A 27,882-nucleotide genomic window follows, 5' to 3' on the forward strand; every position below is an offset into this window, starting at 1 on the left:
CTGTCATTGTCAGTGTCAGCTCCTGCCAATGCCTGATAAGTGGATGCTCCTCTAGTCAGTGTTTCCGCACGCAGAGTGATGCATGAGGAGGCAGCAGAAATCAGAGCACATGCACACTGTGCACACTGTGAAGCAGTCTTCATCAAGAAGGTGCACTCCAGCCACAAAGCCTGACAAAGAATGTGAAGATAAGAAGGAGATGAAGTGGGATTTTCTTATCAAATAAATGCAATAAGATGTTATCTGAGTATAACTTAGTAGAGAACATAAATATAATGCTGAAAACTATATTTTTAAATACCTATTATTACCTATTATGATTATTACCTATTATTACCTATTATTATACCTAATATTTTTCAAACCCTAGAACCTGTCCTGTCTTTGACTATCAAACTGACTACAGAAAAAAAAATTAGAGGTCATATACACTATGTTTTTGGTCAGTGTATTCATTTGAGAAAACATTATACACTTAAATGGCTTATTTCCTCTAGGGTGACAGTTACAGAATAGTCTTACTGTCATAAAGGAAGGCAGATTCTTCCTAATCATGGCACTCTTTCAGCCAGTTAATGGGCAAAGACTTCTGAACAATTTAAAAAGATTGGGCTTTATAACACAAAGAAATTATAATTCTTAATCTGTGTGTGGGATTATTGTTAATGCTGAGGTTGCCTTAAAGTTCATACAAAAGTACCCATATGGAACAAGCAGTGAACACTGGTGGTTTCTTAGAGTGTCCACACGTTAGCAAAGAAATAAAATGAAGACAATGCATTTTTTATTTATAATTGTTTCAAGGAAAGGACAGTTACAAGAATCTGAGTTCTTTGCTTTGTGTGTGAGTGCTCGTGGGCATACAAAGTTCAAGAAAGAGTGCGTTAACAAGAACTAAAGTATTGTATTGCAGATCCACTGGTTTGGTCAATATAGTTTGTGCTCTGTTGAAGTGCTTGGGACAGAGATCCCTCTCTCTGTTTGCTTGGTGTTGTTTAATAGAAGCTTTAACAATAAATAAAATTCTTGTATCTTCAAACTGAATTGCAGATAAATCTATAACTTTGCATATATCCTAGAAAACCAATCAGATGGAACTGGAAATCTAGTTTGGTAATGCAATTTTGGGTAGAGAGTACAGTACTGAGCACAGCACACTCAGCCAGAAGACCCAGTATTTGTTTTCTACAGATAACCTAGACTGAAGGGGACTGGTCTTTGACACTTTTACATTGAATACAGTCATCCTTTCAGCCAAGTCTACTTTTGGCCTCAAATTATCCTCAAAGCACAAGATGAAGAGGTAGACTCTTTCACTGGTATAGCACTGTGGTAGCCAGGGCAGTCACATTTTATGGCTAGGCAGCAGGACATCTATGTCAGCTCAGGATCTCATATTTACTGTATAAATATCCCAAAAATTTGTTGGTTCTTGCTACATGAACTATCTACTCTTGAGAGAGGACTGGAAGGCAAGCAACTACAATATGCTAACCATACCAAAAGTTAATAATTATTTCATGTAGTTGAGGTTGGATTTCCCTCTTTCAGTGGGGAAATCAGAATTTTTTGTTGATATCTTCTAAGAAAAATAATCGATTAATTTCAGTAAGTGAAATGGATAGAATTGGTACATGTTGTGGCTGGGAGCAGTTTTAGGGAGAGTGACTTGCCTTGTGGAAGCATGACCAAACATGCAACCTTCAGCCTGTTTTCTGAAGGCAAGATAGTGTTACACAGAGAGAAACTACCAATTGCTGTCTTCATAGGAATGGTGAGAGCTTGCATTCATATAATCATTAGTGCTTTCAAAGAGCTCAAACTTGTTTCTTGGAGAGGACATGGAGGCTATGGTTAGGCAATAATTTGCTAATAGTGTGTAATCCTCTTCCATGCAGGGATGCTTTGAAAAAGGAATTGCAAACAGGTGGGCTATCTTGTTTTTTCCAATGAGAGCATAATTTGTCCCATTTTTCTTCTACTAAAATGATTGTTTAGTGGGTACAGTGGTGATTGCTGCTTGCTGTGTTTAGAACATCTTTTAGAAATGGTTTGAAAGCTGGGAAGAGTATACATAAGAATCTTTTCTTTAACAAGAGAAATAAAGACTTGCTTTCTATAGCATCTAATAGAGTTGACTGCAGGAAGCGGGTGGCAGTAGGCATAGTGGTGTAGGTGGAAGGAATACGAACCCAGTCGTGATGCATGCAGAATGGTGTTCTCAGATCAGAGACCAAAAAAAAACGACGCTTGTTCTTGAAAGAAGGAAATAGTCACTGAGTCTGTATATCCGTCATTTAAGTATAATAAAGTGCAGAAAGTCTGAACTCTGCTCTTAGTTCCAAGAGACTCACTGAAATAATTTAGGGAATGCTTTGTTCTGAAGCATGTAGAAAATAGCTATTTGAGACAGGAAAGCGTCATGAACTTCTTATCAGATAGAATGAATGACCAAAGGAAGACCAAATAGGAAAGTTCTGCCAGATCCCTCAACTTGTTACAAGAAGCTATGGCATAAATTATATTACTGTAAACAGGTGCTGAAATAATGACCTAACCAAAACAGGGTGGAATTGAAGTGGAAGGGTGGTAACCTTCAGAGCAAGTAAAGATCCAGCTGCAGATGAATACTTCCTAGCAGGTGATGAGAGATGGAAAGGCGTTAGGTTAGTGCAAGCTGAAGACTTTGGGGTCTGGATGAACATAACAAATGTGGCAATGAGAAATGAAGAAATCACTACAGTAATGACCAAAATCTCTCAAAGGTTGTTGGCAGCTGGGACATCTCCTTGGTGTGTTCCCAAACGTGTTTCTTCCCCTTGAGGCTCCTTTTGTAGAGCCCCAGCATTTCTTTGGGATATGTCCTCCTGCCAGGCGTCCATCATGGACTGGCTGTGGGTCTTCTATTCTGATGTTACTAATGGGGTGCTCCGTGCTGAGCAAGATGAGGGTGTCTGTGCTTCTGAGAACTGCATGTGCGATACTGAGAGCTGTAATCACTCATCTTAGATATGTCTGGCTAGTGTTGGCTCATGTTTCCTATTAATGCAAAATAATAAAAATATTATTATTATGAAAGTCAGGCTCAATGACAGCCTGAAATAATGAGAGAAAATTCTTGGCTACCTAACAAAGTCCTCTTCTGAACAGCATAAAAGTATTTTTATTTTAGTTACTGTTTATTCTGAACACAAAATGTGCCCTAGAAGTAGAGAGCACTTATTGTTTTGCAGTGACTCAATATCACATTAGCTCAGGAATTTGTTTTTAATTTCCAGAAGGAAATTCTCAGTTCAGGGTTTGGAAAAAAAACAACAAACAAAACTGGAGAAACAACAGCAGCAGCAGCAAAACCAACCCCAAAATATCAGGCTGTTGCCAGGTTGATTTGTGTGGTGCTTTTGTTGAGTACTCAGCACCCTAAATTTAAAGAACAATCATCAGCAATCTTCCATCCTTTCCCTCAGCTATACATGCTCAGTGAGACTAACAAAGAAAAGTTTCAATGCTTTTTTCCCTTACTAAACAAGACTGAAAATCTACCTCAGAATATGAGGGGTGCTGGGTGAAGAAGCTCTACTTCTGTTTGCATTGAAGCTCAATAGAGTCCGTGTTAGCCCATGGTCACATTTTGCTTAAAAAAATAAAAAGTGAGAAAAAGAGTTCCAGCTTGTTTCACTGACATGATCTGAATGAATGGAAAGGGTGCAAAATTATCATCACCTGCCTCACCCATGTGTTAAACCTAATTAGCCATATCAGTGAACCAACCCGCTCCACCTCTGGAAGGAAGAAAAGGGAACAAAATGAAGTAAAATGGAGCAGAGAAGAGATGAAAGCAAACTTCTCTTCTGTGGCAAATCTACCACTGTCCTTTCCAATTGGCAGGGTCTTCCACCTTTAAGCATGGAGTTATGAGTCCCAGGCTGCCTGTCAAGTTGTCCCTATGTGAGGTAAGTGCTCAACCCCATATTGCAGCTACCCTACTCATCCTGTGTTCTCTGTGAGATCTGGGGTACATTAATCTTTACAAGGCCAAGTTTTGTGGAAAATGAATGGAAAGTTGTAGAAGGTATTGAATGAGCTTAAAGCGTGCCTTTCAGATAATTTACACAATCCATAAAAATAAACGTTACTATTCAGTGGATTTGTGTGTTATTCCTGCTTGCTCTTGATACTGCAGTTTGGTGCAGAATTCAGAGTAGGTCTGAGGCAGAAGTTGGGGAATACTGATGTGAAATAAAGTCAAAGCAGAACAAAATCCTGATAAATACAACAGGCTGAATTAATTCATTTGTTCCCTGTCTTATTCCTGTAAGTCATGCATTGGTGACTTAGCTACCCAGCTTTCCTTCTGATCTGGCCCCACGTGCTAGTTGTGACTGGCAGACTGTTCCTGTGCTCTGGATCAGAAATCTCAGATAGACCGGTCTGAATGCAATGACTAAAATAAACCCCAAATATGTTCTGTCTCATTCCTATATATATATATTTTTTTTTTTTGCAATGGAAAAACAGGGACAGATAGCAAACACATTTTACAGAAACAAGTGTTTACCTGCAGCAGTGAAACCTTCACGTAAATCAGTCCTTACAGCTCAGAGCTGACCACCTCGTGCTGTAGCCGCATGTATGACACTTAAGGTCAAGAGATGGTTTTCCCAAGAATAAGAAGGAAATGTATTCATATTCTCACTGTTTAAATTCAATCCTGTTCACTAGTGTACTTGAGTAATTAATTGAGAATCTTACCATCACAAAATTAATTAATATCAAGTTTGTCAGTGTGCTTACTTAGATAGGCTTTTGTGCCTAAAATCTCCAAACAGGACTTAGAAAAATGGAAAGTTCATCTCTGGAATGGATTGAGGTACACGGGGGGAAATATAATAACAAGAAAACAATAAAAAATAAGAGACTGAAATTTGCTCTTCATAATTTGTTTTAAATTAAAGTGTAAAATCTTGGGACTTGCATTCTCAAACAAATCTACCACAGCACCTGATTAGCATCTTCTGAAGGAAAAAACAGTATTTAGATAATGCAGTCAACATATCATAATTAGTGCATTTAAATATGTGCCTTCCTTAAGGGCAGATACTATGTTAGCAATTAGGGTTTTAGCGATTTTTTGCAGAGGAAGCTGTATCTCATTATATAGTCTTTTAGACCCATGTTCTTTTTTCATAAAGAAACCAGTTATCTTATTTACGGATTCTTAAGAGTGCAGAGCTGGAAGCATTAAGTATTTATGCAAGCACTTGAAAATAAAGCACTGGAAATTCAAGCTCTTTCTTTTCCTGCTTGTCTTATATCCTTCTTTTTAATTGGTTTTGTTACTTTCAGAATGTTACAGACTTCTGTGAAAAAACAAGCTTACTTTTCATTTACAGAAAGTATACTTTGAGCCAAATCTTGGTTTCTCTGAGTTTTTATCCAAGCATAACTTCTGACTTAGAATCTTTCCCTCTCAGTTTTAATAATAAGTAATTTTCAGTAATTAAAATAAGAAATCACATCATCGGAATAAAACCAAATTAACTTTTGTAATATTTAGTATGAGAAAGGGGGCCTCATGTGACAGTATTAAATTTGTATTTAGTGTCTCCTGGCAGTTCACAGAACAAAACAGAAGAGGATTAACTCTGTTTTCTATTAATTTAATGTATTTTTTTAGTTACTTTCAACAGAAGTAGATTTGGAACAAACAGTCTGTTTTTACCCATCTCTCTCAGTGCCCAGTGCCTGAACTGCATTATAGATACATTGCTGACAACCCAGAATTTCATCCTCAAGTAGAAAATGCAGGGGTGGTGAAAGCTGGTTATGCAGAACAGAGTTGTCCCTGCAGATTTTACACTGGAATCAGTTTTATACTCTCATAGTCTTTGGAGCAAGTCCATGAAATGGTCACGCACTATAGTCAGTGCTGGTACTTGTACGCTGCTCAGCCCTGCGCTTGCTAGAGTCATCTTATTTGTTGCGCATTGATCTTCATCCCCCAGACTGTCTCATGAGGAAACACTGAAAACTGGCAGCCCACAGGTGGGGAAAAGTGTGCTGTCCCTCAGCACAGGGTTAGGGCACAACTCTGCAACCACTTGAGATTTCTCCAAATGCTGCAGTAGCTCCTGGCTGAGGATCTCATGGGTGAAGCCCATCTGAGAGTGCATTGGATTATTTTCTCCTGTGTAAAATCAGGCCACTGATATTTCCTGACTTTGTGGACAACAACTTGGAGCTTATATGTAATGCCTTTTAATTAATTTAGGTAAGCATTCACCTTGCTATCCATCTCTGGAAATCTGTGTGAACCAGGAGGTTCACACTGTGGAACTCAGGGTTTCACAGTAAGAAAGTGGGGGGAGCCTTGCAATCTCATTCTTCCTCCAGGGTATTCCAAGTTTTTCCTCAGTGTAGTTACAACTGTGGAGTCCAAAAATTCCCATGTCCTAATTCACACTCCCAACTTGGTACTGCATTGTAGGAAGTAAAAAGCTCAAATCCTTTCAGGAGCCAGAGGCTCCAGTTCCTCTCACGTAACTTTAGATGTCCATACAGCAGTTGTTTGAGTCATACTGTGACCACTTTATGATCAATGGAAAGAAACAGAAGATCCAGTAGTCTGGTTTATTTCATCTTTACGTAGAAGTCAGAAACTGGTCAGATAAGACACGCTCTTAAGGACCTATTTTTTTCCACTAAATGTGAAGACAAAGATTTGGCCGAGGTGTAGATACCTCTTTAAATGTCTGAAGTTGAACACCATCTGAATAGAACACCATCCTAGTGAGCATTAGATCAGGTTTGCTATGTGCAATAAGAATGTGTGTTTGAAACCATTATCATTTATTCAGATTTGCCTTAAATATGCACCATTGTGTAGCTTCAGTGCTTAGCAACCTTTTAGAAGGGGGATGCTTAGAGCAATTTAGTGGTGACTGCTTCATTGATGAAACTGCAGGACAGTCTTGGCTTAATCTAAAGGTCAGAGGGACAGAATGTAATTCAATGTTTTCTATTTTACAGTCCAAAGGTTAAAAGGTTTTCAGGAGGGAGAAATCAGACATCATATCATTTGTGATGTCCAATGACCTCTAAGAATAATATAGAGTTCAGATAAATATTTTTGATAACCAGTCAAACATGAAAAAATATTTTGTTCAGACTACTTAGTAAGTCTGCTGTTCAGACCAATGACTTGTTCCTTAGCTCTTGGATTCTTTGAGAGGAAATGGAGATTAGAAATATTTAAATATCAGTAAATTTACTCATGGACATGGGAGCTAAAGTTTGCTGGATCAGGTTTTTAATTTGGAAAAATAATTTTATTACCAAGGAAAAAATAAAGTATTTATACTGATAACATTCTATCTTCCAGTTCACTGAGATGTAAATTCCATTTTACTTACTCAATAACTATGCAGAGCACAACAGAACTTCCTTAGATAAATAGAAAAGTGAGAGTTTATCTTAGTTGCAGTACAGCAATTTTCATCCTGTATGTAATAGAATTTTTTTTTGCATGTTTTGTCTGTAATTGCCTTTTTTATAGCATGTAATAAATTACTTTTTATAGTCAAGCACTTTCACTTAAGTGAATTGAAGTTTTATCATTATATTGTTAATGTTCATTAGACTTTACTTTCCTATAGGTGAGAGTCATTTCTGGCCTTCCCAAGAGAGGCTGAAATCTGATGCCTATTAATTTAGATGTTTCCCTGCATTTAGCCTTGCTCATGTACATCCAAGTCCTTTTAATCCACCTTCTTCTTTGTCCATAAGAAATGGTCCTTCAGTCTTGGCTGGTAAGGAGGGCTTAGGTCCTTCTCTGATGTTTAGGACACGTGGTAACTTCATGTACAATAGTTCAAACATGATATATTTTAAATCTAATGTTAATAAAATAACCTGCCTGTCTCTGAGTCTATAGAAGCTCTAAATGTGACCTGGGTAGCACAGCTGTATATGTACACATACACAAATTAAAGTTTTTCTGACAATAGCTGAAAATGCACTCTTAAAGACCAGATTGTATGGGAACTTCTCCTTTTCTCTCATCTGTTGCAGAGACTCTCGAGTTGTATTTGTTGAAAGTTGTATATCCTACTTCTGCAGTTCCCATGTTCTTTTCCTTTATCTCACTCCGACCTGACAGTCCTGCAGCTACCTGGAGAGAAGCTGGTTTTCACCACCTGTTACACCTGTGGAAACAAAGATTTCTGGGCAAGATGAAGAGGACAGGGGAGTCAAAAGGGCTACAGCTCCCTCACTGGTTCTTTGGCAGTGCACAGAGAAAACCATGTCCTGTGGTTGCCTTTGCACAGATTCCTTTTTCATGTTATGGTTGCATATGCCCACAAATGATGTCTGTGTTATAAATTAGTTAATGGAGTCTTAAGTAACAAGGCTCCTAAGAAGTCTGGTGACCGTCCAGTAGCTATTGTGTAGCTCTGGTTGCTAGGGCATGGCCTATGCTTTGGAGAAACTCAGTAAATGAATGCTCCACAAACTATTGAAGGGCTGTTTTTCTGTGATTGTACATTTACCAGCCAATGGGGATGAAGAAGTAAGCACATTTCATAGTGATATTCATAGATTTCAGGAACAGAAAATCTGTTGCTGAAATTCAGGTGCAGTTCAGTTATAAACAGAGTATTTACTACCTCAGCAGAGAAAAACAGCTAGAAGTTGAGTGGAGGTTGTAGACTGAGACAGAAGTGGTGATAATCATCTCTTGTTAAGTTAGAAAAACAAGATCCTAACCTGACATTTCTGCTCAATACTGTCTTTATGAGGAATAAGGATATCTGTTTCCTCTAATACTGTCCTTTTCCAGTTTTGCTCAAACGTTCCTTTACCTACAAACAGAGAAATGTGAAGCCACTGGGTGATCATAATGCTCCCTTCTGGCCTTAGAAATCTATGATACTGCTTACACACAGTGACAGACCAATAAGGTATATACACTCTGCTCTCTCAGGAGCCTCTATGCTGTGCTGCACTGGGAAATGAATAATACAGTGCTACATCTAGTGAAGAAATAACACTGTTGTAGCAACCTGTGCTATCACAGACTCTCATACTGGCATGTGAAAACACTAACAACTAAACTTCCATAGGAAGTTCCTGTTGGGCACACTATTGCGTGAGAGGAGAGAGTTCATTTTTGCCTTGGAGAGGGAAGGATCTTGATGGCTTAAGAGCTTCCTTTAATCAAATCTAACTTAAATCTTACCTACTGCATCCATCTGTCTTTTCTTCCTCTACTGTGGGAGTTAAAAAGCCAGATCTGTTTTAAGGATTACATGCTAAGTTGGCCACAGACTCAATGTGTTTGAGGGAGTTGCACCGTTTCTTTTTAGAAGTACATTATCTGCCAAAAAAGAAGCTTTTGAAAAGGTAGGAAGGCAGTGGGCTGTTGCTAGGCTTTGAGATGAAGTGTGTGCCCTATGGGAATTTCTTTTAGAGGATCTCTTCTGAAATTCATCTTTCCATTTAAAGCTTTGTTGATCACCCAAATACAGAGCTGAGGACCTATATGTTTGCACAAAATAATTGTTGGCTCCTTTTCCTGCTCATGAACGCTCATGAAGTACCAATGATTTTTGCATAATTATCTCCTGTGAACAGAGACTGAGAAAGTTAGGACAAGGGGCAATGGTTTTAAACTAGAGGAAGGTAGATTTAGATTAGATATTTGGAAAAAAATCTTCATTATGAGAGTGGTGAGGCACTGGAACATGTTACCCAGAGAAATTGTGGATGTCCCATCCCTGGAAGTGTTCAAGGCCAGACTAGACCACCTGCTCTGGTGGTCTAGAGCAACCCCTCATGGCAAGGAGTTTGGAGCTAGATGGTCTTGAAGGTCTCTTCCAACCCAAACCATTCATCGATTCTATGATTCTTTTTTATTTTCAGTTAATTATTTATTAGACAAACAGTTTTGACAGGCTTCTCTGTTCCGTGGAAATATCGTACATTTTAGAAGAATGTTTTCTTAATGCATGCAGCACATCTGGAATTCAGTAGTTTCCTTTAACCCGATTTGCGATCTGAGGTATAGGATGAAATTTCCCAATCAGAGGTTCAGATTTCATGAAAAGAAGGGGTGATTAAGTAAATAGTCACAGGTTATTCTGGAAGAATGGAAACTGTTTGAGGTACTCAGTAAAAGAGAAAGCTTGCCTATATTTGACTACATGTTACAGAATTCCTCTCTCTGTATGTCACTCTAAATGGAAATATTTTTCATAAAACATACACAATTCAATAATAAGTATGTGGGCTTGACTCTCATGGCCATCCCATTGGTCCCAGCAATTGTAATCTGCTTGGAGAGCCCATTTCCTGAATTGGGTCGCATCTGCCACTCCAGTGAGCAGGGTGTGTGGAGATGCTGCAGCAGTGTTGACCGATGGTCTGGATGGCTGGGCAGTGACTTCTTGTTCCTGCCTGCAGATGCTGAGGGGAAAAGTCCTGAAGACACATAGATGTGGTGCAGGGAGTGTAAGCTGCCCCTCCTTGTGGTTCCCAAGGATTTACAGAAGGTTTGTATACAGGATACTGGGCAGGATGGATGGCGTGACCCACCTGGTCAAGGCTGGCTGCCTTTGACCTCAAGATTAACCCTAATGGTTTGTGTAGAAAATCCTTTTTCAGAATGAGTGTGTGAGAAATGTCTGTTACACTACTGAGCCGTTTAGGTTTTGATTAATATTTTACTATTTCCACTTAAAAACGCCTGTGTTCTTTTTCCCAAGAGAGAAAATTAATGACCAATCTTACTGCCTGAGTTTAGATCCTGTTTAGTTTTATCTCTATTGTAGTAAATGACAACTTAACATGGTGAATTTTCTGGTCTAGTGTTTATTTAACTTGCTTAATGCTAATGTGCCAGCACTGGCTACTGGAAATAGGGAGCTGCTGTGTATTCTCATAACAAAAAATATGTTTGCTACATTTGTGGATCTAAAAAGCCAGACAGCTATTTTATGTCATGTTTCTGTCTAATCCTTTCACTTTATTGTGAACTTTATAATGTCCATGTACCACTGTGCCTTCTCTATTGATTCTATCATCACAGCACCAATCGGTTGGGTTGTGGGAGAGAAGGCGAAGGTTTTGGCAGTGCTTGTTTGCTTGGGGAGATGTTGGAAATGCGTTTAAAATAATAAGTGGGTTCTTTATGACGAATTCAATGGAAAAAAGTGAGATTGATTCAGGTAATTGTGAAAAGTAGGCTTTTCTTAGAAATAAAATATTTGCAAACACCTTGGAAAGATTCAGCTGCCTGTGGAGCTCTGCTGCTGCCAGCTGTGAGTGGTGAGAACAGCACTTGCCAGAATAGATGCAGCTGTGCCTCACTTTCTTCTAGCAGCCGGCCCTGCATTTGCCAATCTTGTAAATTAACAGAGGCGCATACTGTTGCACCAAATAATTTTAGGTGATGTATTGTTTACTGGGATCATTAGCTACTGCCGTAAGGTTAAAAAAAAAAAATGCAGCCTGTTTGCAATTTATCTTGTGTCTCTTCAGAGAATGAAGGAAAACAATGACCCTCCTGCTGACCCTTCCCTTAGCCTCATCAATCACAACTGGAAACCAAAACATCAAGACCAGCTCTTAATAGCACAAGAGATCCATCACCTTCTTCTGGTTGCCTTCATCATTCACTCTGTGCAGTCTCTGGGGGTATTCCAGGGCAAGGCTGAAGCTGTTGGAGCAGGATTATGCACCTGACTGCTTTATCTCTGGGCTGTTGCCAACCATCAGCCAGACTGCAGGAGTATCTCTTTTGTGTGGCTTGTTGCCATGTTAAAGGTAATCATGTCTGGGAGCATGTGGCCCCCGTGAGTTCCAGAAGCCCTTACCTACAGCTCATCTGTTGTTGTTTAACTTCTCTGTACATGTGCCAGTGAAATCTTCAGGGTGGGATCCTGGGCTCTTTATCAAGAGCACACAAGAGACTGTGGTATAAGGTAAGTATGTACAGCCATGACCACCAAGAGACACAATGAAATACAAAAACACGAGAAAAGGAGCAAAAAGAGTAGATGTGCAGGCCGGTTTACTGCCAGATTTGTGTGATTTATGGCTCTCCTGGTGTCTGCAAGCTTCTGAAAAAGGTCAGAAGGTTCCTTCTATTTAAAAATTTGGATCCAGGAAAGTGCTTCACATAATGAGAGCAAGGAAAACGTGGTATGTATGTGAGGATGCAAGGATGTAGGAGATGGTGAGGATGATTTTGTTGCTAAGAGAAAGTGTTCCACGGTGCAGAAGGAGGCCAGCAACTTTTTGTGTGTCTGCCTTCAAGGCACAGACTGAGTAATGTAACTGATAGAACATGAAAGGCAAGCAAAAAAAATCAAACAAATGCTACTAAAAGGCAAAGGAGGGGACAAATCCCCTCGTATAATCGTGCAAAAGTAAAAATGATACATAAATGCAAGTATAAAACTATAGTTTTGGCATACGCTTTTAGTTCTATCTCCATATTTATGTTGGCATAGCAATACCAGAAACAAACTCTAACTTGAAGGAATTCAGATGATAGCAAAAATGTACTAATAATTTTGATTACTGTAGCAATTGATACAAAGTCTTCATGCAAGATAATCTGCATTGTATGACTCAAATGTGCTATGCTGAAAATAATTCTGGTTTGCAGGAAATTCTCCTTGAGCGAAGCAAATATTTTAGGTGATGTGAGACTGGCTGCATTTCTTACGACAGGCAAAGCTCACGTTAACTAAGAGAATTTGAGTAAATTTTGATAGTTGGCTTGGATAATGTCTTTACTTTCTGAAAACACACCTGTATAAACGTTATACCACTGCTAGTACCATGAGATCCTGTTTTTTAATTTATTTCCAGCATAAAAAATGAAATTAAAAAAGAAGTAAGGCTTTGGGAGGTTTTTCATCACCCCTTCCTATAAATTCTTATCGCATGTTTTTTGCCTGCCATTTACTTGTGTTTAGGCATTCTGAATATTCTCACAAAAAAGAAAAAGAGGTAATACAGAAATTTCCCAGGACATTTTTTTTTTTTTTGTGAGTTTTATGTGAACACTAGGCAGTTATTTCATTATTTGGTTTCCATTCAAACTCTAATTTTTTATTTTTTTTTTTAAATAAGTGGTGTTTAGGGAGGGAGGAAAGGGAATAGTCTGGCTGTCCCATTTGCTTTCTGCTGGCTTGTGAAGAGACACTTCGAGATGAGCTAGAAAGACAGCATGTCTCGTACTATTGTAACGATTACAGGAAGACTAATTAGTAATAATAGTAATGGCATTGCCACCCAAAATCCCCAGCTGAGGTCCTCCCCTCATTTTATTTGTTGTTGTACAAATGATCAGACCAATTATAAAATGTTCAGCTTAGTGAGCAAAAGTTGAGAAAATATGATGAAGAGGTGCAGCACATAATATCACTGTGAAGTGTATGGCATGAAAGAGTCTTTATAATTTTGTATTGTAACTCTTTTTATAACTATAGATTTTACTCAACAGCTTCTTAATGTATTACTTACCTAGTACTGAAACGTCCGCCTTGGTGCGATAATATATCTGGAGTTTTCTGGGGCACACAATTTTCTGATCAAAAACTATTGTCTTTCATTTGGGAAAGAAAGCATAGATTGTAATTACTGTGCATAGAATCAGGAGCATAATGAATTGTTATGTGTATAAAAGAGAGTAATTTTTAGCATCTGTGGAACTATTAGCTCTAAGTAACCAAAAAACCTTGATGTTCTGAGGGAATTGTCATTATTTGCCTTATTTTAAGGCTAAATGTCATGCATATATGATTAAAAGCACAATGGTAGTAGCTTAAGTGAATGAAAAAACACAAGAAAAGACAAGGAAATTAAATTACACATTCTATATAAAAAAATCAAGAAAGTGAAAGGTCCTAATTTAGCTCAGTTGAATCAAAGACATTACTACATTAAATGAAGTACTTCATAAAAGTAATTCATTTAAATATGCAAAAATATGAAAAAGAATCATGTTTTTGCAAATGAATGTTAGTACTAAGTATTTAATGAATGGAAACCCTTCATAAAATCATCAAAACTCTCATTTTAAAAAGCTGTTTCAGGTTTGTCAATGAGATTTGTTAAAAAATACAAAAGATACATATAACAAAACTCTACTGATGTTAAAAAATATCCAAACAATTAAGCGCATACTTACCTATGGTCTGATTTTTGGGTGGTCCTATGTGGAGCCAGAAGTTGGACTCAATGATTCTTATGGGTCCCTTCCAACTCAGAATATTCTATGATTCTATTCTATGATTCAATGATTTTTCAGCTCACAAGATGGCCATTCATTTCTGGCAAAGCATTTCAACATGTGTGTACTTTCACATATGTGATATATCATATATATCTGTCATACGGGGATATATTTTGATCTAGAATTTAGAAACTGTATTGAAAGTTAATAATGTGCTCAGTGCTTTGTGGAAGTGAGAAGAGTTCACAAGAGAAGCTTTGTTTGCTGCAATGTTAGAATGCTTTTGTTGAACATGAGGAGAAAGGAAAAAAAACTCATTTGCAGAGTATTTTTGGAATGGAGTAAAGTTTTGAATGGGTGGAGTGGTATAGCCACTTGCTGTTTAGATGATATAAACTTGGAGCAGGGCATATATAAATTCTGAAGACCTGAGGTTCAAGGTACTATGAGATGTATGTCAGGATTTCCTTTGCATGAAAGCCAAGAACTCACATTTATTATTTGCTGTCCGTAAATGAAACTTCCACAGAAGCAATTAAGTAAAATGAAAATATTGCAGCTGAAAAATAAATGTCAGAGGACATAAAATTCATGAATATGCAGATACATAATTGTTTTTCCAGTAAATCCAAATATCTTCCTGAATACATTTATGCATACTGTTTTGATAGTTCTGCAGATTTAAAACAAAACAGAGTACATATGAAGTACCAAGAATTCCTATTTCACAGGCTCTTAAATATTGCCTAGAACTGTAAATTCATTTAAAGAAACAAACTTTTCTAATAGCCACCTTGCAGTGATTAAAATTAAGCAAAGTATATATTTTTGCAAACTGCTCAGGGACAGAGGATTACGAAAAACTTTTATTGTATGTAACTATAACTTACATTTTGGAAACAAATTGTAAAACTTCATTTTTTAGAAATGTTTCCTATAGCATCACATCTGTTTTTCCAAAACAGCTAAAATTTTCTGTATGACACGAGTAACTGCAAAAGATAATCGAACTTTTACCTTGATGATACATTAACTGCTGGTATTTAAGCAGCTAAATGTGGCTTGGGGAGAAGGAAAAAACTTTCTAATTGTGTTGATTGAAGTAGGAGTCTGCCTAAGAGTAATAAATAGCATTTAGCCTGACATCTGTAAACGTGTACATAATATTTGTGGTGAGTGCGGTACCTGATTGCTATCACTGGGTTTAGGGAGGGTGCCATGATCTAATCCTAATTGTTGGTAGCGATGTGATCATCTGCAGTGAAAATGTACAGCCTGTCCTCTAATACACCTTGAGTCTTTTCCACCATTTTCCTTTCTAGCATCATTTTGAGGCTGATGTTAGGCTCTAAAGCCTAATTTGAAAGCATTTGTGATCGTAACTGCTGCTTACAGTGATGAGCGTAGCACCGGGAAGGAGTGGTCATTAGAGAGTGGCTGCCTCATCCCTGCTCCTGCTCACTGACCTGAAGGGGAAATGCCTAACACTCCTTAACAGCCTTGCTGCGGTTGGCATTTCCCCTTCAGGTGAGGCGGGTGATTGTCCCCCTCTGCTCTGCCCTTGTGAGGCCCCACCTGGAGTACTGTGTACTCACCGTTCCTGGAGGCACTCAAGGCCAGGTTGGATGGGGCCCAGCTTAGCCTGAGCTGGTGGGTGGCAGCCCTGCCCACAGCAGGAGTTGGAACTGGGTGATCGGTAAGGTGCCTTCCAACCCAAGCCATTCTGTGATTCTAGGATGACAGAAACCTGCTAGATAGAGTACTTTGTTGCACTTATGTCTCCCATCCTGGGTAAGAGTACCAGTGTGCAACCTCTTTCCTTGCCTGCTGCGGCAGCTGTGGCTCAGGAGGCCTTGAGCTCCTGCACTGTGCATACCTCGGCATACTCATGGACTTTGTGTGTATTTATGGAGGTGCAGAGTGGGTTTCCTACGTTTTTCATATGAACTGTGAGGATATCCAAAATGCTAACAGACGTTGGTATCTGATACCTTGTGAACTGGCTGCATAACGTCTTCCACAATGTCAGACCCCCATGAATGCTCACAGAAAGTGTTATGTTCCAAGTGCATACATTTCTTTTTAAATGGACAAGGCACTCCCTTCCTGTGTACCAAAAAGGCTTCCAAAAGACAATTAACAGATTCTTTCCTGTGCTGTCGTGTTCCTGAGAACATTCCCAGCTATTTCTCTGCTGGGACGTGGAGTCCTGCAGGAAGGTAAAAGCAGTTTTCCATGCCCAGCATCACGAAACACGCTTGTTTGCTGTAGAGTGAAACTTTTCAGTCTGCTTCATTTAGGGAACATGTGAGCACAGATAAGCTCATTATTTAGCTGGATTTGCTCCATCTTTTTTTTTTTTTTCCCATATCTATTCACAGCTAGAGATCCACTTGTCCTTTTCTAGGCTTGCATGCCAATAGCTTTGTGCAGAGGTGGTGAGTAGCAGATAGTTATATAGACTGTCACCTTTCAGGATAACATCTCTAAATGTACAAATCTGATCAAAGAGCTGAGGTCAAATAATATTGCAAGTGGCCCTGGACATGCACAAGCGTTAAGGAGGAGATAAGTAGTATAAGGATCAGATTATATCTCCTGAGGTCACAGTGCAGGATGGAGGCACAGAGCTGTACCCATGCTGATAGAAGTGGGTGGAGGGAAGCACCCAGACTCTGGTTTCTAAATAGCAGCATTGAATGTCACGCTTTGTACTTACCCTAGTTAGACAAACTCAAGGTAAGCCAAGAACACGGTGTTTATCCTAGATGACTTCTAGATCTGCTGGCAACGTTGGCTTCTCCTGAGGGAAATGGTGGGTGTTGGCAAGACTGAAACGTCACACCTTCTTTATCTGAACCGTTAGAAAACGCATCCTGTTCTTGTTGCCTTGGCAGCAAATGTCGGGTGTGTTTCTGCATCCTGGCATATCTCATCTTCTTATGCGTCTAGCATGCAAATAGGTCAGGCAAAGTGAGGGCCATGTCTGAGGATAGCTGTGAAATAGTTATTGGCTAGGACAGTGTGAATAAAGTGGAGGAAGATTAAAGCCTGCAGAAGACATATTCTAAAATTGAGATCTACTCTTTTGCAGAATGCTTTCCATAGCAAACTGTAAAAGCCTAAATGCTTTGGTCGTTTAAAACTAAATTTAACAAAAAATGGTGTGCAGTGTTAGGATTAATTTTAAGCTGTCACAGCTATGAACAGGATGACCTAACTGGTAGTTACTGTATCTGGCTGCAGTGTGGGATAGTGTAGATAGCTGCAGTCTATAGTGTAACATTTGAGAATAAATTCTGCCACACTTGCTTCTATTTTTTACTCACTTGGGATGAGTAAACATGGAAAAATCAGTTTCTCAGTGAAGAGTACTGCTGATCAAAAGTCTTTTTTTTTTCTATTTTGCAAAAAATAGGGAAATAGGAGTAACAATACTATAATTTTCCTTATGCCGCTTCCATGTGTAAGTAAAAATACTACTACGGACAAAAGTGGCATCAAATGACACACAACTGCTTGTACTTAGTTGAGGATATGGTGCCATGTAGTATAAACATTTCCAAAGGTAAAAGGTTAAAATCATTAAAGTAGAAGTAGTAATTGTAGGCCATTGATTAAATTAAAAAAAAAAATAATTGATTTTATATACCAACTCACAGAAGGCAGTCAGCTTGACATAGCGGGACACATAGGGAATATACAAATGTTATCTTTCTGCTAACACTGGGAAAATAAAACTGTCAGAGTCACTTACAATTAATGTAGCAGAAGAACAACTTGATCAAATATAGAACATCATACCAGCTTAGCTGCTCAGCACAATTTAGTGTTGGATGTACACTACTGGGGCTGCTTCAAGTTGTGGACGTGGCTAACTGGACACTAGAGAGCCCCTGTAATTTCTGTGATGAACCACAGCTAATAAAAGGATGACTGCACTAATAGGATTAAGGAAGACCTCAGGTTTCTGTTAGTACTCAGAAGTATAGTTAGTATCCATGTTTCAGTTTGAATGAAAGTGGGCCTCATAAATAAGAAAGAAAAATCCCTGATCCCAACACTGTATGTGGTTTGTGTTGTGAAAAACAACAGTGAAAAGAAGTACATGAGTAGCCTAGATACTTACTCTCTTTCTTAATAGGCCGCAGTATATTTAAAATGCAATCAGTATGTTTTGAAGAGGTGACAGTGTAATTCCCAATTATCTTAAAGAACTGTTGAAATCAAAGCACATCCATCTTAAAAATACAATCTAGGCTATCTGGACACAACAAATTGATATTAAACCAAACAGATGTGATCCAGGCAAAGCCTGGCAGCTGGATTTATGTCACATCTGATCACTGCCTGCTTTTAGCAGCCACAGGAGCCTGTTGCAGACTGGTAGAGGGGTGGTGAGCGTGGGGTGATTTCTATCTCATACACAGAGGATGGGCTGTTCACTCTGTGGGGAGGAGGTGAGTTCTGTGTGTTCTCCAAGGCCACGTCCAGGTGTCCCAAGTCTTCAACTGCACCTGTTGTGAATCTACTCTTGAATCCGTAGATAGATGATCCTTGAGGTCACTCTTTTTCCTGACAAAATAGCAATGCATTAGTTCAGAATAAAATGGATATTCTTGAAACAGACCGATATCAAATAGAACAGCTCTCACTTAAGTTCCTGTAGAAAGAGGTGGGATAGAAATGAGAGGGATCATGGTGCCCCAAGCAAAGGTTTAATTAATGCCCATTTTACTCAACAGCTCCCCTGAGAGGTGGAAGTCAGCCTCTAGAGCTGTGATTTTTGGCAGCATTCTCACAGAGAAACAACTAGATCAACTCAGCTCTATGCAAATAATTTACTCCCAAACTGGGGACCCACTTGCAAAGATTTAGTCTGATGTGAATAAAAACGGCTACATTATAAAACACTCAGAAAGGCAGGCCTAAATGGGAGTGCTGAAAGGCCTTGGACCATTCACTGCAACAGCCCAGCTGGATGCCACTCAGTTAAATAGTGATTAAAAGAAGGCCTTTGGGGAAAAAAAAACAAAAAAACCCAAAAACAACATTTTTATAGAAATGTTAATTATAACGACACAATCCATAACATAAGTGCATTTAGAACACAAAAATTCATATTTATTTTTCTTTTCAGGGGCTCAGAGAAAGGCACCTGAGAGATGGAATTGAACAGAACTCTCTGGGGGTTAAAACAAACAGCACAATTATACCAAGACCTAGATTATACACTTGCATTGCTTATGACTTTCAAGGAAAGTAAGCTCAATTGTGTGTTACTGCGGAAATGTTCAGCTTCCAATAGAGGAGAGTAGTAAGATATCAGCCAGCTGCAGCTTTCAAAGTAGCACAGTTACAAACAAAATACTGGTTGCTTTGTTTTAACTTGGTAATTAAAATCAAGATTAATACATTCCCTCTGTGATCACTGATGGCCACGTGTTTAACATAAATGCAAACACAAATGTCCTATCTTCTTCCCCTGAGTACAATTCCTGCTAGAACATAAAATTTATACGGGAAGATTTACTGTGAAACAGTACCTAAATATAAAGTATTTCAATTATATTTGGAAAATATTTATTTCCCAAATTTTGATCTTCCACTGGATTAACTCTGATAGAAATTGAATTACATATATATATTTCTCTACAATTATCTATTACTTTGGTAATCTTATATACAGTATATGGATAACTTATGGAGCCTTAGCATGAAATGTTAAAAATGCACAAATGGTTCAGCTATAAGCCATTTTTTCTTAGGCTAATAAATTATTAAGAGTGATTCATCTATGCAGATCGTACTTTTTATTCTTGGCTTCCACCCAAAAATGTTTATTTTTGAGGGTATGAGAAGAAATATTTTTACCTGATTTTAGTCTAAGGAGAAAAACCAATATATCATTGTCTGCCTCTGAACAGTAAAAACAAACTCTATAAACCACTGTATTGTTTTATAAGAAATCTCTAGTTACCTACTTTGAAAGAGGAAACTTGTCATTAATATCATATAGGCACTTTGTTGTGTGTTGTTGGGAAAAAAGAGATAAGACTGGATAAAAACAAAACTGGCTTGCATTTTGTGAAGGTTTGCAGGAAAAATTGTACTGGGAGAGTTCTGTAAGTTAGTCATAGATGCAAGAATCAAATCTGAACATGTTCGATGTCATTTTGGTTGACTTTAACAGCCAATCAATAGAATGGTGAAAAAAATATAGTCATTAAGATATTTGTAGATGTAACAACCAACAGCTTTTCCCTAAATAATCACTGAAAGAACAAGAGGTAATATTCAAGATTTGGTTTAGATAAGTAGCAAGAGCTGTTGTGGAAGAAATAACATTATAGAAAACAACCTTGGACCACATGAACATGAGCTAATCCTATTTGGGTTAAGCGGTTAGAGAAACAAATAAGACAACTAAGACAATAAATTAAAAGCATAAGTGATGAAATAAGAAAGATCATTTTTGTGAGTTGGAACTGAAGAACATAAGCTTGAATGCAGAGGAGACTCACAGAGCTGTTTGTATCATTAGGAATTCGTACCAGAAGTGACATGGAAAGATTTTCAGAAAGAAATACTAGGTATAAACAAATAACTACTGTAATGATATTGAGCCTAGGCAGGCAGGCAGAGAGCCCCTAAGAAACAGAAAAATGTTGTGATGGGTGAAGAGATGTGTGTGTTGTAAGTAAAACATCATAGTACTTAGATGAGAATTGCTAAGTCAAGCTGACTCATAACTCAGATTGTTCAGTCTGGAGGAGGCTCAGAGGAGACCTTATCACTCTCTACAGCAACCTGAAAGGAGGTTATAGTGAGGTGGGGATGGCCTCTTCTCAAAGGTAACTGGTGATAGGACAAGAGGTAATGGCCTTAAGTTTCACCAGGGGAGGTTCAGGTTCGATATTAGCATAAATTTCTTCTCAGAAAGAGTGGTGAGGCATTGGAACAAGCTGCCCAGGGAGGTGGGGAAGTCACCCTCCCTGGAGGTGTTCAAGAAATGTGCAGTTGTAGTACTTGTGGACATGGTTAGTAGGCATGGTGTGGATGGGTTGGCAGTTGGACTAGATAACCTTGGAGGTCTTTTCCAACCTTGATGATTCTATGATTCTATAAATTCCTGTAGTTGATGAGGGGTAGGAGCTTTTCCAGAATTTTGGCAGAACTGGCACATGAGTTTGCTAGTCCAGCTGTATACTTCTTCAGGAAATGTACAGTTGGATATTAGCTAAGTTAGTACCTGTGTTTAAGAGAGAGGTGGGAAGGAAGAGTCTTAGTAAACATGGTTCTTACTAGGTGTATGGATGAGATGTTCTGAGGAAATGTTTACTTTTGCTAATGCCTTTTATCTCTATTGGGTAGAGTCAGAAGCAATCACCTTTGCTGCCTCCTGAGAGCAAGATGCATTAAGTGGCACAAGTGTCCTTCTCTTCCAACAAATAAGCACTCTAGAAGATAAAATTTTATTTGCACTTTAAAAAATGTTGAGGGCTTTAGTGGCAATCGATAATAGCATACATAAATGTAATGTGCAGGTGACTGAAGCAAAAGACAGGATTTCCATAGGGGAAGGGAACTTTCAGCAAACTTTCACAAAGCTGAAAGAGAATCCTCAGAAGGCTCAATAAATGCAAAAAGTTATTGGTCTGGAAAACAGGCCAAGAGTAAAAAATATATGTTTGCAGTTTCCCAAAGGAGACTAAAGAGGGTTAATAATTTTGAGTTTACTTGACCCCTTCATTAGTATATATTCCTCATGAAGGAATTGAATTTTACATGAATGATGAGATCATCCAAAGTAAAGCTAAGAGTGGTAATAAAAGGTTCTCAGGAGTCCTAAAACATCAAGTTTCAGAGGACAAGGAAATCTCTTAAGAGTTGGGAGCGAGGAAGAAAACAGCCTTTATTCTCGGTTTGATCATTTCAAGGGGCCTCTTGCACTGTTTTCTAGGGCATGCAGCCCAAGCTATTTGAGGAGAAGAGAGCTGGGTGGGAGGGTTGGAGGGTGACCTGACACGTCCACGAGTGGACACCAGTGTGCTCCTTGTTGATACATCCAGGAGTGTTTCTGTAGTTTTTTAGTGTTTTAATGCTATCCCTCAAAAAAAAAAAAAAAGGGGCAATGATTATTATTTTGTTAGGAATTCCCATAGATAGACTGTAAACCCTCAGAGGCACAGACTTCCATTTTGTGTGTAAAGACACAGAAAAAAAAAACAGTGTTTTGATCTCAGCTGGAGCCTCTTAGTGTTACTGTAAAACAAATAAATCCTAAATACATATTTACCTTTGGACATCCAGGAAAAGAAAGCCTATTTCTATGACACCTGCTGCTGTTTATGCTTTGACAACACTGAAATTCAAAGAAGTAAATCTGTGTGCTCTTAAGGTGAATTCACCAAAGTCTGGAGATCATTTATGCTGAGCATCAATGGTGACAACACTTTCTTTCCCTTAGAGGAACTCAGGAGGATGGGAGAAAACTGCAAACCCCAAAGTAGGGTGATTAGATAAGACCAAAGGCTATGACTTCTCTTATAAATAAGATGTGGGCAAAAAACATCATTTCCTGAATGATATCCCAACTACACAGAGGCTTTAGGTCATACTAACAGCTGCCTTTATACTACCTTTAGTAGCACAGCTGTATGGTCTCATTTTCTCATGTATTTTCCTTTTCCTGTTCAATTTTTTGAACTGATTTCTTCCAAGCCATCACATGAACAGTTCTTCTCTTTCCTTGTCATGCTAAGAGTGAAAGACAGCAGAACAAACCTGATCAAGAATATCAAAGTAAGACCCACAAAAGAGAATATTTTCTTCCTTTAGGGTTGTTGCAGTTCCAAGAGCCATGTACTGTCACTCTCACTCTGCCCAAATAGCATAATCTTCTCCAGGTCACAGCCAGTCTGGCAGAAAGCAGTAAGGAATTAGGGATTTGCTTGTATCAGATGAAAAGGATTCTCTTATTATTAAAGTGGCCAAGTTTTAGAGCCATGAATCCACCCCAACATTCTCACTCAGAGCAGTGAATTCATACCAAGTTGATCAAGGCAAGGAAGGGGCGAAGAGTAGAGGAAGGTTACAATTCACTTGTGCAGTTCTGCTCATTCCACTAAATCATGCTTTAAGTTATGAAATTACAAAAATAGTTATTGTTTTATCCAAAGTATGCTGTTGCTCTTACATCAAGATGTGAGATGGCAAATACACAGCACTGTTACCAAGCCTCAGTGTGACATCCAGCCAGGAATTGAGGAAGAGAAACAGGATTAGTGGTTCTGAATGTGTTACTCTCTTTTGTCTCATTCTGCCTGCTCATCCTTTGAGGATGCTTTTATTATGAATTACTGTGCTGAACATATCTGTATGACCTGAGGACAAAGCACCTTTTAAGAGAATCTTGACCTGTCATCTGGAAATATGTTTGCCATCATCATTTGCTGGGTTGTAATGGAGCCTTGTGGAAAAGGTCCTGACAAAATTTTTGAGTTAAAATATTGCATGATTCTCTTTTAGGAAAAAAATATACCAAAAACATACCTTTATTAAATTCTGCCGGACAGTTCTAGTAATATTAGGTCTACTAGTAATATTAGCCAATGATTGTTATGCTTCACTTTGAAAACACTTCCTTAAATGTTTATTAACTAAATTGAAGTAGTCAATTGTGTTTCATTCTTATATGCTATGGAGATAACTGATAATTCAAAGTGATATGTGTACTTGTTATTACCGTAATTATTTAATAGAAGCTGAATGCATTCATTTTTATTCCCTACTTAAAGTTTTGAGATCTTGGTCTTAAAAGAGCAAGTTTAACTGAGGCCAGTACTAAAGTGTCTTCTGTGAGATTTTGCAAGTTTTCTCATGCAGGATTTACTAAAATACCTGTAGCATGTCAGCAACTGAACCTTTAGGAAATGAGGAAGAGATTTGGGGAAAAATGTATGAAAATCTACTTGGCAGAGTTAAAAAAATCTTTTCCCTACTGGTCCCCTTTAGGGAAAAGATTAGGGAAACGAGAAACAACGAACAGATTAGTTCAATGTAAGCTTTGATGAGTGTAAATTTCTGGGCCAATCTGATATAACCAAGCTCCATTTCCCTGTAGAACTAGGGAAATAGGATGACTTTAAATAAATGTTTTCCACCAGAAAAAAAGAGAAATACTTAAAATTTCTCACAAACTCTTTTAAGTTGAATGCATGTCTGATTTTACTCACTTGCTCCACAGGGTATCCCCTTCTTCTCACCCGTTCCACTGAGATAATTGAAATGTGGAGGGATAAGATGATAAGGGAAAATCAGTTAACTAATTACAAAACCTCAAGACTCTTAACAGAAAAAAGTCATGAATAGCAGAAGTTCCACTGCATGTTTCTTGCAAAAATCCCTTTCACACCTTTCTCACAAGGTGGCCAACTTTCGCTGAATGCTTCACAGATTCCCAGGCTACAGCAAGCTATAGTAACCAGGAACAAAATCCAGAACTCAAAACTTGAAGAAATCCCCGGTCTTGCCACGGTGACCTGCTTGAAACAGACTCGTCCTCCTGCTAGGCTGGAGTTGAGCCCTAACTGGAGGCTCTCCTTTAGCGCAAAGTGCTAAGACAAAGGTCTTAGCCTTGTGACTGGCGGGTCAGCTGCTGGAACAATATGGACAGATATGCCAATGAAACTCTGCAGTTCACCAAGGTGCTATGTAACCAAAGTATCACAAGGGACTTGTCAGGGTGTGAGATTGATCAGAATGGGAAGGGCAGTTCTCTATGCTCGTGTTCCTCAGCTGCATGTAGAGACCCAGGCCTTCCCCAAGGCCTTGCAAAAACTGGTCAGTTTTCTGCTCTGAATCTTGTGTCATTTCCCTTCAGCAGAAGCAGCTCAACTCACTATGACTTTTTCCTGTATGTGCTCTGGTGACTGGGGAATATAGTTCTTGAAAACTGTTGAGGCAAGTTAGATAAGGCATTTATTTTGTGCGTATTTTCTTAAGGCTTTCTTGGTTCTGTAAGCATTAAAAATGTTGTGTACTGATACTTCATTTTGATTTTGATGTGTTTTTTATCAGAAGGTAACCACCTCTTTCAGCAACGAGCTGGGTGTCAGTTCTTGAGCATAGCTATGTACGAGGCACCTCAGGAAGCCCACCTGGTACTATTACAGCCCCACACAGCTATTAATATTAACGTGTTTTCAACTGCTACATATATTTTAGTATCAGCTTGTTGAAAGCTGCCTTTTATTCTACAAGTGTTTGCTAAAGAGCAAAGGTTAATTGCAGCTGCTGTAGATGATTTTCAGTGTGCATATCTGAATAGCTTGAGGAGCTGGTAGTTGGGGATGATGGTCCTCTTGGGAAAAAACAGTAGGGGATATGTGGAAATATAGGTGAACTGTGGCCCTTTCCCTCCCCTGTCATGGTCATCTTTTACTGCCAGGGTCCATGCTGGATTCTCTGGATTACTGAGTTTGGAAACAGCTGTTACAGATACCTTGAGATATCAGCTACCTGTATGAGTATTCACAAACACATACCAGCTCACTGGTAGCTGGTTACTGCTACCAGGTAGGTGCACAGGAAGAGAAAGCAGGCTGTTTTTTATAAAGTTTCTAAGTTTCTCTCTGGCTAAGATTAATTCACACTTTTTTCCTTCTCTGCTTTCTGGTGCTGTTCAAAGTTTGCCACATTTCTCTAGCACTGAGATGTTAGGTTATTTTATTACAAATTTTGTACAGGTGGCACATGGCTGCAGCATATGGAAACTTCCTCTGGCTTTCCCTGGTCTGAGAAAATGGTGTTACAAATGAGAGAGCATTGAATACATCCTGGGGTCACGGGCTGCGTGTCTCAGGTGAAATAGTGGTCTATGAAAAGACACTGAAAGGGATAGCTGAGAGCAAGAGTGAAATGTGTGGATAGCAAGCTAATGTGGCAAAGCAGTGTGGTGTACATGCATGAGTAAATGTAACTGGAAATGTTCGGATGGTTTATTAAGCCTGAAAAGTAGGTTGAGTATTTTGATAGTAAGGCAAGGTATTTGTTATAAATCAATATAGAAAGAGTGGTGCTGTGTGGCATTTACCTGAAGGTTATTTAGGATGTTAGTCTATTAAGCAACATATATGATGGGAAGAGATTGGCATTCTCTTTTGAAATCATCTTTGATGCAAATAAGAGTATGCAAAAGGCCTACTTCTCCAAAATTCTCCTTAACACAAATTTCTCCTTAACATCAGTTTCTCCTCCTGCAGGGTAAGCTCCGCTGCCTTTGATCTAGCTTTGCACAGCTTTCCAAACAGCAGCTCTTGGTGGCGATGGTCCCGATACCTACGTGGTTTGCAGTACAGGCAGTGGCTATAAATGGTATGTGCACAGTGTCACTAGGAATCTCCTTGACTGTCTTCCACTAGAAGGAATTCTTTCCAAGTTTTCTTCCCAGAAGAAATCTCATAACAAACAAGTGGATGCTATAGACAGAACAGGAGAAAAGAGACCCAGAAATGCATTCAGAAAAATGTACATTTGCACTTTGAAAAAGAACAGAGACTTCCAGCCCCTGGTTTTACGCTGTGTTGATCTCCATTTGTAGAATTGTGCAGGCATATAGGAGACTTGCCCAGACACATTTTAGCTTAATAGCTGTTATTTAGGAAAACGAAGAAAAATATTTGGCTGCCAGCAGTAATTAGAAAATTACAATCAGTAATCAAATAACTACCAGCCCACTTCCCCGAAAGTTAAGCAAGCGTTAAGAATTAGCTGTAATACAAGGGTGTAATTCATTACAATGACAAATTATTTGTTAATGTCCGTAACACTTTGCCATAGCAATTAGTCATTCTTGTCATTTGACTTATCTGGAATTCTTACAAGACAACCATGAAATTGTAAAGCATAATTATTGACAACATTGGTACCTGACTTAAGCTTCTACATTTTTGAGGGCAGGTTTTAGAAAGATCAAAGCATATTATGTACTATGGTAATTGCTTACCACCCAAGAAATACATGTTCTGAATAAAAATTTAACTAAAAATATGTTGGTTTTTTTCCTGTTGGGGGAAAATTATGAATGGTGATCCTGCAGGAAACAACAAACTTTTGTTCTTTGAAAGAAAAACAAACAGACTATTTTGTCTATATGGGATTCAGACATCGACTGAACAATGAGCAACCCACCCCCTCGCATGTTGAACTGATTAATTCTTTGCCAAGAGGGATCATGAAGAACCTGGATTTAAACAGCTTTTAAAGCTTCATTTGTTCACCATGCCTGCTGCAGTTGGTTTGGGTCAGTCAGAAACTTGATATCCATTCTCTAGTAAATAGTAGAGAACAAGAAAATAGCTGTATGCTTTATTACAATATGTAGTTCAAAATGATTTGCTCCTCCTTCTCGTTTCCCATCTTATATGTAATTACTCTTGGACATATTATAGGTGGCAGAGGAGAAGAGGCTTCACAGAATAGAGTGGGTGTGTAAGGAGAAACATCTGCAATCCAAAAACCAGCCAAGCCTGGTGCTGGTCTGCTGCCTCTGATGGCTTGGAACCTGTGCCTGTCTCTGTAAGAATCAGAAAAATAAAATAAAAACATTGTGAGAGTGCTTCACATAAAACTGG

At 38.6% G+C, this 27,882-nt stretch overlaps 1 long non-coding RNA gene across 1 annotated transcript; it reads left to right on the top strand.

Moving 5' to 3' along the window:
- Nucleotides 3,779-27,873, top strand: LOC110396592. The gene is made up of 3 exons (XR_002437080.1): nt 3,779-3,953; nt 26,512-26,623; nt 27,700-27,873. It is a non-coding gene; the product is annotated as an uncharacterized LOC110396592 (long non-coding RNA).

Source organism: Numida meleagris, chromosome 3, assembly GCF_002078875.1.
Source record: "Numida meleagris isolate 19003 breed g44 Domestic line chromosome 3, NumMel1.0, whole genome shotgun sequence".
Classification (NCBI taxonomy): domain Eukaryota; kingdom Metazoa; phylum Chordata; class Aves; order Galliformes; family Numididae; genus Numida; species Numida meleagris.